Source organism: Geotrypetes seraphini, chromosome 2 (genome assembly GCF_902459505.1).
Source record: "Geotrypetes seraphini chromosome 2, aGeoSer1.1, whole genome shotgun sequence".
NCBI lineage: Eukaryota > Metazoa > Chordata > Amphibia > Gymnophiona > Dermophiidae > Geotrypetes > Geotrypetes seraphini.
In genome coordinates this window covers 454,355,275-454,370,028 of record NC_047085.1, presented here as the reverse complement: position 1 = coordinate 454,370,028, position 14,754 = coordinate 454,355,275, and positions in this window count along the sequence as shown.

The following is a 14,754-nucleotide window of genomic DNA, read 5'->3' as shown; positions in this document are numbered from 1 at the left end:
TTTGAGATGTTGCAACAAGAATTGCACACAACAGACAGGTACAGCTGCACCAGGGGCCTATAAAGAGGCTACTGATATCCTCAGTTTTGTTCTCCAACCTATGTTTTAGATCAGGGGTGCCCAAAAGGTCAATCGCAATCAACCAGTAGATCGCAAAGGCAACGTGAGTCGATCGTGGAGCCATCCCGGGCTCCGTGATAAACTTGCATTGCCTTCGCGTTCTACCTGCAGAAGCTCCGGGCCGATCAGCCTTCCTCTCGCCGACATCAATGCTGACGTTGGAGAGGAAGTTCCAGGCCAGCCAATTGCTACCTGGCTGGCCTGGAATTTCCTCTCCGACGTCAGAATTGACGTCGGGGATAGGAATGCTGATCGGCCTGATACTTCTGCATCGGGAAGCAGGGAGAGTTGGGGCGGAGGTGGTTGGGGGTCTGTTCCCGATGGCAGCGGCAGTGGCTTGGGGGAGGGCAGGGAGAAAGAAAGAGGGCAGGCAGGGAGACAGAAAGTAGGGGGGCAGGGAGACAGAAAGAAAGAAAGAGAGAGAGAAAGAAAGAAAGAAAGAGAGCAGGCAGGGAGACAGAAAGAAAGAAGGGAAACAGAAAGAAAGGGGAGACATAAATAAAGAAAGGTGGCATGGAGAGAGAAAGAAACAAAGGGGGCAGGGAGACAGAAAGAAAGAAAGGGGGCAGGGAGAAAGAAAGAAAGGGGAGGGGGCAGGGAGAGAGGAAGAAAAAGTTGGGGGAGGGAATGAGGTCTGGAAGAGAGGAAGCATACAGTAGCTGAAAGAAGGGAAGAAATATTGGATGCACAATCAGAAGAAGAAAGTGCAACCAGAGACTCATGAAATCACCACACAACAAAGGTAGGAAAAATGATTTTATTTTCAATTTAGTGATCAAAATGTGTCCGTTTTGAGAATTTATATCTGCTGTCTATATTTTGCACTATGGCCCCCTTTTACTAAACCACAATAGCAATTTTTAGCGCAGGGAGCCTATGAGCGTCGATAGCAGTGCGGGGCATTCAGTGCAGCTCCCTGCGCTAAAAACTTATCGCGGTTTAGTAAAAAGGGAGGGGGGTATATTTGTCTATTTTTGTATAGATGTTACTGAGGTGACATTGCATAGAGTCATCTGCCTTGACCTCTTTCTAAATTTCTAAATGGGATGATTCCACAAATATATATTTATTCTTCCCATATGAAACCATACATTTACAGGGGAACGTCAGGTAGAAAGTTGCCCCTACAGCCAAAGCACAAGGCTTTAGCTGCAGAAATTGCTTTCTCCTTATTTTAGTTTGTTTGGCTATACAGTGCTCCCCCGGTCATTCACGGTCGGCGATTCGCGGTCCCAGTCATTCGCGGTATTTTCTGACTGCGAATGACCAGGCAGAAGAGGGCAGCCAGAGAGGCAGGAGAGAGCAGCCGGAGCACCGGCGAATGAAGGAAATCACTCGCGGTATGTTCCAACCGCCTCTTCCTGCACTAAAGCAGCATCAGCCTGTCTTTTAGCCAGTTTACAATCCACAAACAGGTGTGGTCTATTCTTATTTCTCCAATTTCCTAATGAGTCTTTCATAAGGCACTTTTTGTCAAATGTCTTTTCAAAAGCCAAATATACCAACCATCTCTCCATTACTCATTGTTTGTTTACACCTTCAAACAAGCATTCAACTAATTGAGTTTTTAATTGCCTTGTTGTTTGCCCAATATAAATTAGTCTGCATGAACACTGTGGGGCCTTTTAACTAAAGCTTAGCATGCACTAATGCAATTAGCACATGTTAAATGCTAAGTATAACCAATAAATCCTAATAATTGTCTGACCACATGGTCCAAAACTAATAGAAAATAGAAAAGACACCCACCGTGGAATTATGTACTGCTGAAATAACTTTTTTATTCTATTGCTATCATTTATTTGGAACTCTGAACATTGTTATGAATGTGAATATAGTGGAGGGCAAAAGCCTCAGAGTATGGAGCAATTAACCCAGCTGGGTTCAAACGTGAATAATTCACTTATTTATTTATTTATTTATTTGGATTTTTATCCCGTCCTCCCAGTAGCTCAGAACGGTTTACAAATGAACATACACAGTGGGGAGTAATTAGACATATAAGTAGTACAACAGGTTTAGTGATTGGATTTATAGATTTTGGAGAGAATTAAATACAGGGAGAGTATAGCAGAAAGAGAGAAGGGGGAAATACAGTAGTTTAGTTTAAGGAAAGTTATATGCGTTTAGGTACAATTTGTTTGTGGAGAGAGTAAGAGAGGGTTATACTGGAGTTCGGGAAGGTGATAGGAGAGTGGAGGGGTGGGGCGTAAGGGGGGGAGAAGACAGAGGAGATCTTTAGTTGAAGAGGAGGGTCTTTATCGATTTACGGAATGTTAATAATGAGTTCTGTTGTCTAAGTTGGGGGGGGAGTTGGTTCCAGAGGTGTGGGATGAAGTGGCTGTAGGATCGTTTGTGGGCAGTTTCTGTGAGCAGGGATCTTCCGGGGGGGGGGGGGTGCATAGGCGTATCTCTGACTTGTTCCCAATCAGATCATAGGCAAAAAAACACCTTCCTTCCTATTAATCCAATAAATAGATAGGTATCTTATTTTTAATCTCTTTTTATCTTTTTATATATGCATATTATTTACTTATCTTCTTTTACTAAATTATGTTGTGCTCCAATTTCCTATGAATTCACATTTATATATAAAAATCAGAAGAGAGTGCTTATTGTCATACAGTCAATTTAAATTCATGCAATCGATTTCCAAAAAACTTATTCCTAATAACCTCAGCAGGTCATAAATATATCAACCAACAACTTCCAAGCTTATGACAGTTAGATTACTTATCTGTCGTAAGTTTTTTTTTATCAGCTGTTGTTGAAAGGAATGCACTATGCTGTAGGACGCTGCCACGCTATAACCGACACTGTCAGCATTTCACGGGGTTACAAAATCTCCTGCAGCATCAGGGTAATTCTTTGCAAACTGATCAAATTGTGTTGCATTCCTCTGTAAACTGAAGAAACAAGAAAAAGAATATAAGTTTTTGTTAGCTCAATTTAGCAGTCTTGATTCTTACTCACTTCTCTTACTGATATTCCCGGTTCATCAGACCTCCACCGAGGGTGTTTTTTCTATTTTCTAAATGCTAAGAAGCCCATTTTATACCCTTTTAGTAAAAGGGACCCTGTATTAAATAAACCACAAATCTAAACTCACAATCTGTGCTCAACCATAACTTAAAAGAAAAACCTATAATAATAGAAGTCTTCAACATTATGGAACACACCTCAGTGTAACCCCAGCAACTCTGTCCTGCAACGATCCATAAATGTAACGTCAGAATGATATAACCCATGTTACGCATTAACCCTGCGGCTGTGCATATACTCAAGTATTGCGTATTTTACATTACATTAGTTTCTTTTATTCCGCCAATACCTTGCGGTTCTAGGCATATTACAAAAGGAAGAGATTCTGCTCATTTACAGAAGATTACAGGGAAGCTATTGGTTGTAACATTTGGAGTCTGTCAATAGTTGCATATGTTTCCTAGTAATTACAGAATCTTCAACTTTAGGACCTGTATATTGCAATAAAGACTCCTGGTCATTAAACAAGGCTTGTTTAAAAGTCCTCTTCTTAGTCTAGAAGGAGGTATCCATGTTTTGGTTTTGGATTTTTTTTGTTTTTGTTGTTTTGTTTTGTTTTTTAATCTTTATTAATTTTCAAAACCAACACAATGTGCCATGAATAATACAAACATTAATAATCAACGTAAGCACTTAATTCCATCAATAACAATACAGAAGAAAAATATCCCTCTCCTCCCTTCTATCAATTTAATCAAGAAATACACCCCAAAACAAACAATAATATCCCCCCACCCAGCCCGTCCTGGATGTGTATAAAAATAAACAGAAAATTAAATAAAGACAGTTATGTTGAAGTAACGAAGGATGTCAACGGCCCCAAACCAAATTTTAAAAATTGCTATGCCCCAACATATCCGCATTCATCTTTTCATATTTGTAACTTAAACAAAACTGAAATAATCACTGATTTATGGGGACATTTTCAATATGACCATCCTAATGGCTTGTTTTTGTACATTTTCCCCTTGGCCATTTGTTTTAGAAAACATCCAAAATTGGATTTAGATAATTTTGGATGTTTTCTAAAACAAATGGCCAAGGGGAAAATGTACAAAAACAAGCCATTAGGATAGTGGTATCCAATGTATGGCCCCAGGGCTGTACGCGACCCCCAAAGTCCTCCATTGCAGCCCTCATGCAGTTGGCTGAAATGCTCTTCAAATCCTGGAAATACGAGGGTTCTTCAAAAAGTTTCCACACTTTCATATTAACGGAGAAAGCCCAATCTACTGGAATAACTGACTAACTCAATCCTACTCATGCAGTCACAGGAGAACCCACTCACTTTTCACACACCCATCATCCAAAACTGTCAAACAAAAAAAACTATATGACAACCTAATAGCCACCTAAAAGCAGCTAAACCATTCTGTTGTCATCGACGACAGACTACAAAACCTTCAAGAAAGATGCTAAAACCCTACTCTTCAAAAAATACATAAAACCTATCTAACATGACCAGTTCCTACCCAATCCCGACCTACCCACTCTATACCCTTAATATACTCTAATATGCTTCTAACTACTCAACTAATGCTAAAATGCCTCTATTTACCCAACACTTACCACCTTAAGATCTCGACAACTCTTTTGTAATTCTTATGTAACTCTTAAGACATCTCTTATGCTATTCCTGTAAACTTTTATGTAATCTCTGAAAACTTTTATGTAATCTGCCTTGAATCGTAAGGTATTGGCGGAATAGAAATCACTAATGTAATGTAATGTAATATTTTGTGGCAAATGGTTGGGGGCGGGAGAAGTGGTAAGAGGGCATGTCATGGAATGTCAGGTGACTAGTCAGGCAAAACAGGATGATTATGTGAAACAGTGATGTAATTTGCTTTAGAGATATTTAATAAATAGTGTTGAAAAAATTAAAATGTGGAAACTTTTTGAAGATCCCTCGTACTTTAATTTCAATCTTGCCCACTTGTTATAGTAGCTGCAAACAATCTTATAAGTGTATTACTCAGCCATTTATGTTTCATTTATGACATTTATTACTGTTGATAATCTAAAGTGAGTTTTTAAAATATATCCTTGAAGTCTGGTAGCAGTAGCGTAGTAAGGGTGAATGGCACCTGGGGCAGTGGTGCCCCTCCCCCACCCCCTCCACCACACACGTGCCCCCTTTCCCCATACCTTTTTAACTTCTCTGGTATAAGCAGCATGCCCACGTAGGTGTCAGCTCGCCCTTTGACATCACTTCCTGGGCATAGGTCCCGGAAATGATGTCAGACAGAGCACCAATGCTGACACGGGCAGCAACCTCACCCTAGGGAATTAAAAAAGGTACGAGGGAATGTAAGGGGCACACGCACGTGGCAAAGAGAGGAGCAGAGGGCGGATAAGAGGAGTGCCACACCCATGGCCGCCATCAGGGCAGTACTACCAGTCCTGCATTCAGGGGCCCGGAGCTGACAGGGGGCCCGGGCTCCCCCAGGGTCCTAGGCAGTGTTCTAAGGCAGGAGCGCCAGTAGCTCGCCAAGGCAAAGTGAGCGATCACCCAGGACTCACTTTGTCTTGGCGATCTAATCTATCGGGCCGATCAGTCTTCCTCTCCCCAACGTCAATTCTGCAGTCGGAGAGGAAGTTCGGGCCAGCCAATCGCTACCTGGCTGGGCGGAACTTCCTTTCCGATGGCAGAATTGACGTCAGGGAGAGGAAGACTGATCGGCCCGAAGCAGGGAGAGCATGCGTCGGCGTCGGCGTTGGCTTTGGGGCCTGTTATCCATTGGTGGGTCCTGTTCCCCGATGGCAGCGGCAGTGGCAGTGGCTTGGGGAACGGCAGGGAGAAAGAAAGAAGGGGGCAGGCAGGGAAACAGAAGGAAAGAAGAGAAACAGAAAAAAAGAAAGAAAGGTCAGGGAGAGAGGAAGAAAAAGTTGGGGGAGGGAATGAGGTGTGGAGGAGAGAAAGCATACAGGCTGATAGAAGGGAAGAAAGATTGGATGCACAGTCAGAAGAAGAAAGTGCAACCAGAAACTCATGGAATCACCAGACAAGGTAGGAAAAATGATTTTATTTTAAATTTAGCAAAGTGGAGGCAGTATTACCACAGTTTTCAAAGGAATTTGCCCGAATAACTTAATAGTTAACTGGGTAAATTCCTAGAGATGAAAACTTCCTTTCACTTACTATGCACAGTTCTGAATTTATATCTGCTGTCTATATTTTACAATATGGACCCCTTTTACTAAACCGCAATAGTGGTTTTTAGCGCAGGGAGCCTATGAGCGTCAAGAGCAGCGCTGGGCATTCAGCGCAGTTCCCTGCGCTAAAAACTGCTATTGTGGTTTAATAAAAAGGATGGAGGGTATATTTGTCTATTTTTGTATGGTTGTTACTGAGGTGACACTGCATAGAGTCATCTGCCTTGACCTCTTTGAAAAAAACCCAGAATAGGAATGATAATTAACATTTTCTCAGCGTATAGTGTGCTTTGTGTTTTTTAATTTTATTGTTGGTAGATCATTTTGACTTGGTCATTTTAAAGTAGCTCACAAGCTCAAAAAGTTTGGGCACCTCTGAGCTAGAGCGTTGAAACTGTGTATTTCTATTTTATCCCCCCTTTTACAAAACTGTGGAGCGTTTTTTAGCGCCAGCCGTGGTGGTAGCAGCTCTGATGCTCAGAATTATATGAGCGTCAGGGCTGTTACCACTGTGGCTAAAATCCACACTACAGTTTTGTAAAAGAGTGAGGGGTTAGTTTGTGATGACATATTCCATACTAGGCAAAGGTGTTTTCTGTGTTCTGTGTGTTCGAAAGACATGGTTTTCTGTTAGGATTGACGGTGTAGGATTGATCTGTGCTGGTCTGGCTTGTTTAGTTTTGCAATGGGTGTATTGATGTACTGCTCACTGCAATATGTAAGATGCTGCCTTTTCCTAGGTACTCATGTGTGACGTGTGGTTTGTTACTAAAAATCATGTTTTTCTTACAGATGGGGGGAGGTGTCAAAAAATGATGGGCTCCAGGTGTTACATATGCTACGTACGCCACTGTATGTAAAGATACCAGAAAGCTGGCGTAGCAAAAACTTTAAGTAAATTGTTATTCTTCTAAGTTTTGAGTATTTAACCCTCCCACAATCTCACGGGCACTCGTTTCAAGTTTATTGATATTTTGATTTAAACACAATATCAAATATTTTCAATGCGTATAACAAAAATAAATTTGGGGAAATAAATAAAACCATTTGAACAATAAACATACAAACATATCCATAGATGATTAAAATTACATAAGGAGTACAAGGATAAACTACATTTGTTTAAAAATGCGTTCTCCGCGCCTGCTCATAAATTTGTTGACTGGAAGGATCCAGCAATGTGGCCAGATGCCATTCAGAACAAAGACAGAGAAAGAATTGTGCAATTTGGATTAATGATGGAAGATGATTTAAAGCAAATAACACAGTCTATGAGTAAAGATCTTGACGGACGTTCTTTTTATGAATATCTCCTCTATGCCAAATCACCCAATGGACGTGAGAAGATTTTACGGGACTGGCTTAGGTGGAGCATTAGCAGAAAAGTATGTGTGTATTCGGCCCATGGAAGAAGGGGGGGGGCGTCAGGGGGGAAGAAGGGGTGCGTGGGGGGCCCAATAGGATTGCTCAGTAAGGGGCCCAGAAATTTCTGATGGCGGCCCTGGCCACACTCTTAGGAAGACCACGTCTGGGGCGGACCGCCCCCCCCACCTTAATATGCTACTGTATGGTAGAATCAACATTAGTATTAATTTTTAATGTTTAGTACCCAGTACACCGCCTAGAAGTTTGATTAAGCAGTATAAGAAATCTATATATATAAAATCGGAGGTATGTATGTGTGTATGTATGTGTGTATGTGCCGCGATCACGCAAAAACGGCTTGACCGATTTGAACGAAACTTGGTATGCAGATCCCTCACTACCTGGGATGATATGTTCTGGGGGTCTCGCGGCCCACCTGCACACGTGGGCGGAGCTACAAACAGAAAATCAGATTTCACCCATTCATGTCAATGGAAAAAATGTAAAAAGCTGCCATTCTCACAGTAATTCAAAAACGGCTTGACCGATTTGAACGAAACTTGGTATGCAGATCCCTCACTACCTGGGGTGATATGTTCTGGGGGTCTCGCGGCCCACCTGCATACATGGGCGGAGCTACAAACAGAAAATCAGATTTCACCCATTCATGTCAATGGAAAAAATGTAAAAAGCTGCCATTCTCACAGTAATTCAAAAACGGCTTGACCGATTTGAACGAAACTTGGTATGCAGATCCCTCACTACCTGGGATGATATGTTCTGGGGGTCTCGCGGCCCACCTGCACACTGGGCGGAGCTACAAATATAAAATCAGATTTCACCCATTCATGTCAATGGAAAAAATGTAAAAAGCTGCCATTCTCACAGTAATTCAAAAACGGCTTGACCGATTTGAACGAAACTTGGTATGCAGATCCCTCACTACCTGGGGTGATATGTTCTGGGGGTCTCGCGGCCCACAACTCTATGTTGCTTGCTCAAGGGTGGGTTCACCCAATAATTTATATGTTCTTACTCCAGGAGGTGAAACTAAATTTGTTGTTTATAATCACGTTTTGCGTTAGTTGTATTGTATTCATTTTGTCAAATATTTCACATTATAATTTGAATATTGTACTTTTTATTAAGCTGTAAAAAAAATAATTTCATTCACCATAATAAAGTATCTTTATTTGAATCAATTTACAGTGTTATTGCTATAATTAAATACCGTGCAACGCCGGGGCATCAGCTAGTTTTAAATAAACTTGAAACTTGAGGTCAAGGTAGTTTACAAAATTAGTAGTATGTATATGTTTGAAATCTTTTGGTGGCACTCAGAGCTTTCTCGTAGTCACACTGTGGCCCTCAACTTCTTTCCACAGCCTCCCTCTCCCACCCTCACCTCCAGACCAACCGCAGCTCACTGTGTGCATTTGACTTCCCCACACAACTACCGCTAGCATTAGTTTAGCTGGCAATTCCATCAGGCAGCCTCGGGCCTCTGCTAGGTTAGCCTACCTCCAATGAAAGAGGAAGTACATGAAGAAGGACACGGTACTACTCGAAAGGGACCAGAGAAGAGCAACTAAGATGGTTAAGGGTTTGGAGGAGCTGCCGTACAGCGAAAGGTTAAAGAAACTGAGCCTCTTCTCCCTCGAACAGAGGAGATTGAGAGGCGACATGATTGAAACATTCAAGGTACTGAAGGGGATAGACTTAGTAGATAAGGACAGGTTGTTCATCCTCTCCAAGGTAGGGAGAACGAGAGGGCACTCTCTAAAGTTGAAAGGGGATAGATTCTGTACAAACGTAAGGAAGTTCTTCTTCACTCAGAGAGTGGTAGAAAACTAGAACGCTCTTCCGGAGGCTATTAAAGGGGAAAACACCCTCCAGGAATTCAAGACAAAGTTAGACAAGTTCCTGCTGAACAAGAACGTGCACTTGTAGGGCTAGTCTTGGTTAGGGTGCAGGTCTTTGACCAGAAGGCCACCGCATGAGCGGACTGCTGGGCATGATGGACCACTGGTCTGACCCAGCAGCGGCAATTCTTATGTTCTTATGAAGTTGCATCATCGGAGGCAGGCTGGCCTAGCAAAGGCCCCAAGACTGCCTGATGGAACTGTGGCTAAACTAACGCTAGCGGCATTATGAGCCAATCAGGGCCTTAGGCCCCTCCCACTGCATCTCAAGATGCAATGGGAGGGGTAAGGCCCGTCATTCTCAGCATGCAACATACAGGCAGGAAAGAGTGGGCTTCCCTCCTGCCAATTTTGCATCGGAAGGTACAGAGTTGTCAGGTAATGTAGGGGTGGTATTGCCTCATGTTGGGTTATGTCAGATGATGTGGGAGGTATTGCCTGATGTGAGGAGTGTCAGGTGATATAGGGAGTGTTGCCTCATGTTGGGTAGTGTCGGGTGATGGGGGGGTATTGCCTGATGTCAGGAGTGTCGAGTGATATAGGGGGGTGTTGCCTCATGTTAAGTGGTATTGGGTGATGTGGGGGGTGTTGCCTCATGTCGGATGGTCTCGGGTGATGTAGGGGGTGTTTCCTGATGTCGGAAATGTTGGGTGATGTTGTGGGGGACAGGAATGTTGGGAGATGTGGGGATATTGGGGAGGTCTAGGGATATCAGGGGGAAAGATGTAGTATTCCAGCTGATCCTGGCAGGCGGAATCCCCATCAGCTGAGCCGACAGGATTCCCCAAAACCAGCTCAAGTGATGGGGATTTCTCTGCTGCAATCATCTGATGGCAAGCCCTCAATGTGCTGTTCCCCCCCCCCAATCTCTGGGTGGTGGGAGGGGGTCATGACCACTGGGGGAGTAAGGGGGGGTCATGCCTTAATCCTTCCAGTGGTCATCTGGTCATCTTGTCAGTTTGATCACCTTTGGGTCACTTAGACCTGTTTTACTTTGGTCTAAGTTCTAGCATGCAAGTTCCGCTTAGGATGTCCTGTAAAAGCTTTGATTATTGCTTCAGGACATCCAGGCGGAAGCCCGCCCAATTCCCGCCCATAACAGACCTCCCAACTCGCCCCCTTGAGCTCTGGATGCACAGCAGCTTTGAAGTGCTGCTGAACGTCCAGAAAGTTTGTTTTGATTTCAGCACCAAACTACAGAACCTTCAGGGGGGAAATAAAAAGCAGGTTGTTCAAGAAATATGTCAAGCCAAACTCCTGATACAACCAATATCCTCACTCTATCACCAGACTCCAAATGTTCCAACCAATAGCTTCCCTGTAATCTTCTGGAAATGGCCATAATCTCTTCCTTTTGTAATCCGCCTAGAACCACAAGGAAACTAATGTAATGTAATTATCGGCACTTGTACGTCCCTGCTATTAGGACATCTAAGGCTTTTGGACGTTTTAAAGTTTTGATTATGCCCCTCTTAGGCATCGGCAGGGTGCCTACCTACGCCTAAGTTTAGGCACTGGTTATAGAATTTCCCTGTTTATCCTTATTGAATCAAATGGTTTAATGCCAGGATGGTACTCCACTTCCCCTCCCCCCCCTCCAACCACTATGAATTTAGACCTACACTGCACTACTTTACTCTATGCTCTTCTCAGACAGATGAACAGATCGAAGCTCTGCTTTAATGTTTTCAGCCCTGGTTGCAAGGCACTCAAACAAAGTTATAAGTGACTTACAAATGGTTTTTGACAGCACTTTAATATAAATGCAGTGAAAAGTGAACATAAATTATATTATAGTATATGCAGACAGCTAAAATAACAGAAGTAGGAAGTCTGAAAGCTTCATTCAATTTCCATCAATGTTTTTCTAAAGATGCAGCAGGTACCAATACGCAAAAGCTATTAAAATGCTTTTTCTTTCTTGATTTCTTGTGGAATTAGCTTGATTTAGTGTTTTATACCACATTGTGAATAATACTTCCCCTCTAAATATTCTTTCTTAGTCGACACATAATAAATGCTGCTATTTAATCGGAAGAGAAAAGGAAAATCAGTTTAAGATATACAGAATGACATTCCTGTGCGAAAATCAAGCTGTTAGTGGAATTAGATTGAAAAAAAAAAAAAAAAAAAACCCCAATACAAGGGGCACAAGTTACTGTAATCGTACCCTGGTGGCTTTTGCAGGAAATGGGTCCAGACTTCTGCAAATGTGTGGAGAAGGATGAAGAAAACATATTTTCAATGCATAAGAGCAGAACGTGCTTTATGCTCGGGTTTCAGAGGAACTCCTGCTTAGGTGAAATAAATTTTCTTTTCAAGACATCTGTGTGATCTGCTGCATTAATCAGCTCTCTCAGCATCGGCTGAAGAGCTGAGCAGCTACAGATCATATTCAGAGTTTTTCAGAGCAGATGTAAGCATATCAAGAATAGCCATGATGGCATTAATCCAAATGTTTGCAGTGCTTATCCCTCTGAAAGGATCTTGTGTATTTCCTAATCATAACTCTGTGTACTGTAGATGTGTATATAGCTTCAAACGTCCTGGCATTTCATTTTTCATATATTATTTTTATATGTTCTATCTGGTCAAAACATACTATACAGGTTACAATAAAAACAACCATAATAGAACAAATTCAAACCATTTTTAAAAATAATATGGAGGGACATTCTGGAAGATAAATTTAGGCTCTTCAGTAGAAAGCTGAAATCCAGAACATCTAGAGTAACATTCTCAGAAGTGCCCCCTTCCATCGCACAGGACCCCGAGACAGGCAGCGCTTTGAAGACTCAGGGTCAGATTCTCAAAACTTAAGGTTGCCTTTAACACGGTCGCTAAACTGGTTCCAGCCGGTTTAGCATGCATGTATTTTCGCGGCAGATTATCAAAACGACTTACCAAGCTTCCTAGCAGTCTCTGATTCTGCCATGCAAATGGGCTTATCAATATTTAGATGATTACTCCGTTCAAGTCTTCATCATCGCTGAGTGATGCTCCAAGTGCGGCATCGGATTTGGGAAGCAAAAATCAGCGACTGGTCCGGGGTGTGCCAGTACTATGAAAAGCGCATCTGTGGCGTGTGTTTTGACTGTGGCTAATGAAGTAAAAAAAAAAAAATATTACATGATTCACATAAATTATAGCCTTTTTTTAGGGGGGTAGACAAAAGCATGTTTCTTAAACGCATGTATTATAGCCATGTTTTAGGTGTTTCTGACTGTGATTCATGATAAAAATTTGACATTAAAAACAAATTACAAGATTTGCATGAATTATAGTAGTTTGGGGGGAGAGAAGGCATGTCTTATGTGCACTTGTTGAAAGCCGACATTGCATCTCCCTTCCCATCTCTTCCCTTCATCCAATAGCTCTGGCACACCTATGATTGACACACCACTTATGGCGTTGCTTTTCCCGGCACATGCGCACATTCACGCCTCTTTCATGGTGTATCCTGTGCACATGCCGATCACTATCACCAGCAACTCATCTCAGGTAAATTTAGCGAACCTTCGCTATTCTCCACCAACCTCATTTGCATGCGTGGGCTTTTTTTTAGAATGATTCGCCTTTTTGAAACTGCTACAATAACGACTACGACAGAGGCCCACTGGCTTTTACCGCAACGTTTTGAGAATCTAGCCCTCAGTGCTTAGATGGGATGATAGTGCAGGGACGAGGAATTTGTATTTGTTAGGAACTAGGCAACACTCAGGGGAAGGAGGAGCCTAATCTGAAAGAATGTTCTCTGCCTTAACCAGGATAGAACCAGGATGCTGCACTCATTGCTCATCATGCTTTGTAGGTACATATTAAATCACATTTAATTTCTCCTTCTGCTTCAAAGTTGTGTCGGTCTTGTGAAAGTGCAAAAGGCACGGTCGACCATATGCTGTTCTGGTGCCCAATGGTACATGATTTTTGGAACAACAAAATGCTTGGATAACGGCACAGCCGTAAAGCTATAAACTATATCAAAAGATTAATGAAACATGCTGTTGGTAAGTATTGGATGGAACACCATTCATTCAAACAAAACTGAGACGTGTAAATCATAAGAGACATGTAGAGAAAAGCAGACCTCAATACTGTGGCTCTTGGGCCCATAAGGAGTCCGTTGGAGCCTGAATCATCATGGGTCTGTAAAAAAAAAAAAAATCTCCACAAAACATAAATACTAATCATTCACACCGTTTGTTTTTTTAATTTTCTTCTTTTCAGTATACGTTTGGTTAATTTTAAGGCTCCACGACAATAAACTTGAGCGTGTTCATGGCACAAAGCATATAAATAAATGCCGTAAATGGCAAGGGAACACTAAGGGCTCCTTTTACTTTTTTTTTTTGTTTGTTTGTTTATTTATCATTTTACACAAAAAGTTCCCAAGCATTATAGTAACATAGTAACATAGTAGATGACGGCAGATAAAGAAACATATAACATATTTTCTTACACTTAAGCAATCTATAGTCCCCAATCTTGAATCCAAGATTTTCAAAGAGTGACTTACAAATTAAAAAGAAAATAACAATAATAAGCTAATCAAAGTGGCTGAAAATCAAAGGGAGTTTTCTAATCATGAGTCAGTTATTATTCCAGTTGTTCTTTCTTTCTCAAGACGTTTCAAAGCCACAAAATTTGTTAGGTGCATTGGATCAAAGAAAACATATTTATCTACACCATGAAGAACAATACATTTACAGGGAAATCTAAGAAAAAACTTTCCCCCCACTGAAATTACTCCTGGTTTTAACAATAAGAACTGCCTTCTCCGTTTTTGAGTCTCTTTGGTGACATCAGGAAAAATCTGTACTTTTTGTCCCAGGAACTCTTTAGTTCTATTTTTAAAGAACAACTTCATAATCCAATTCTTATCTGGTGCTAAAGCAACAGTAGCTAACAATGTTGCTGGTGTGACCAAATCCTTTGTAGAAGATTCCAATAAAATGGATATATCCAATTGTGATTCCTGCTGATCTTGATTACCCAATTGCTGTTCCATTTTTCTGACAGGCAAATAATATACTTGGGAAAAGGGCGGAATTAATTCCTCAGAAACTGAAAGAACTTCCAAAAAGTATTTCTTTAACATTTCTCTAGGTGTCATAGATAAGACCCTGGGGAAATTTAGGAATCTTAAATT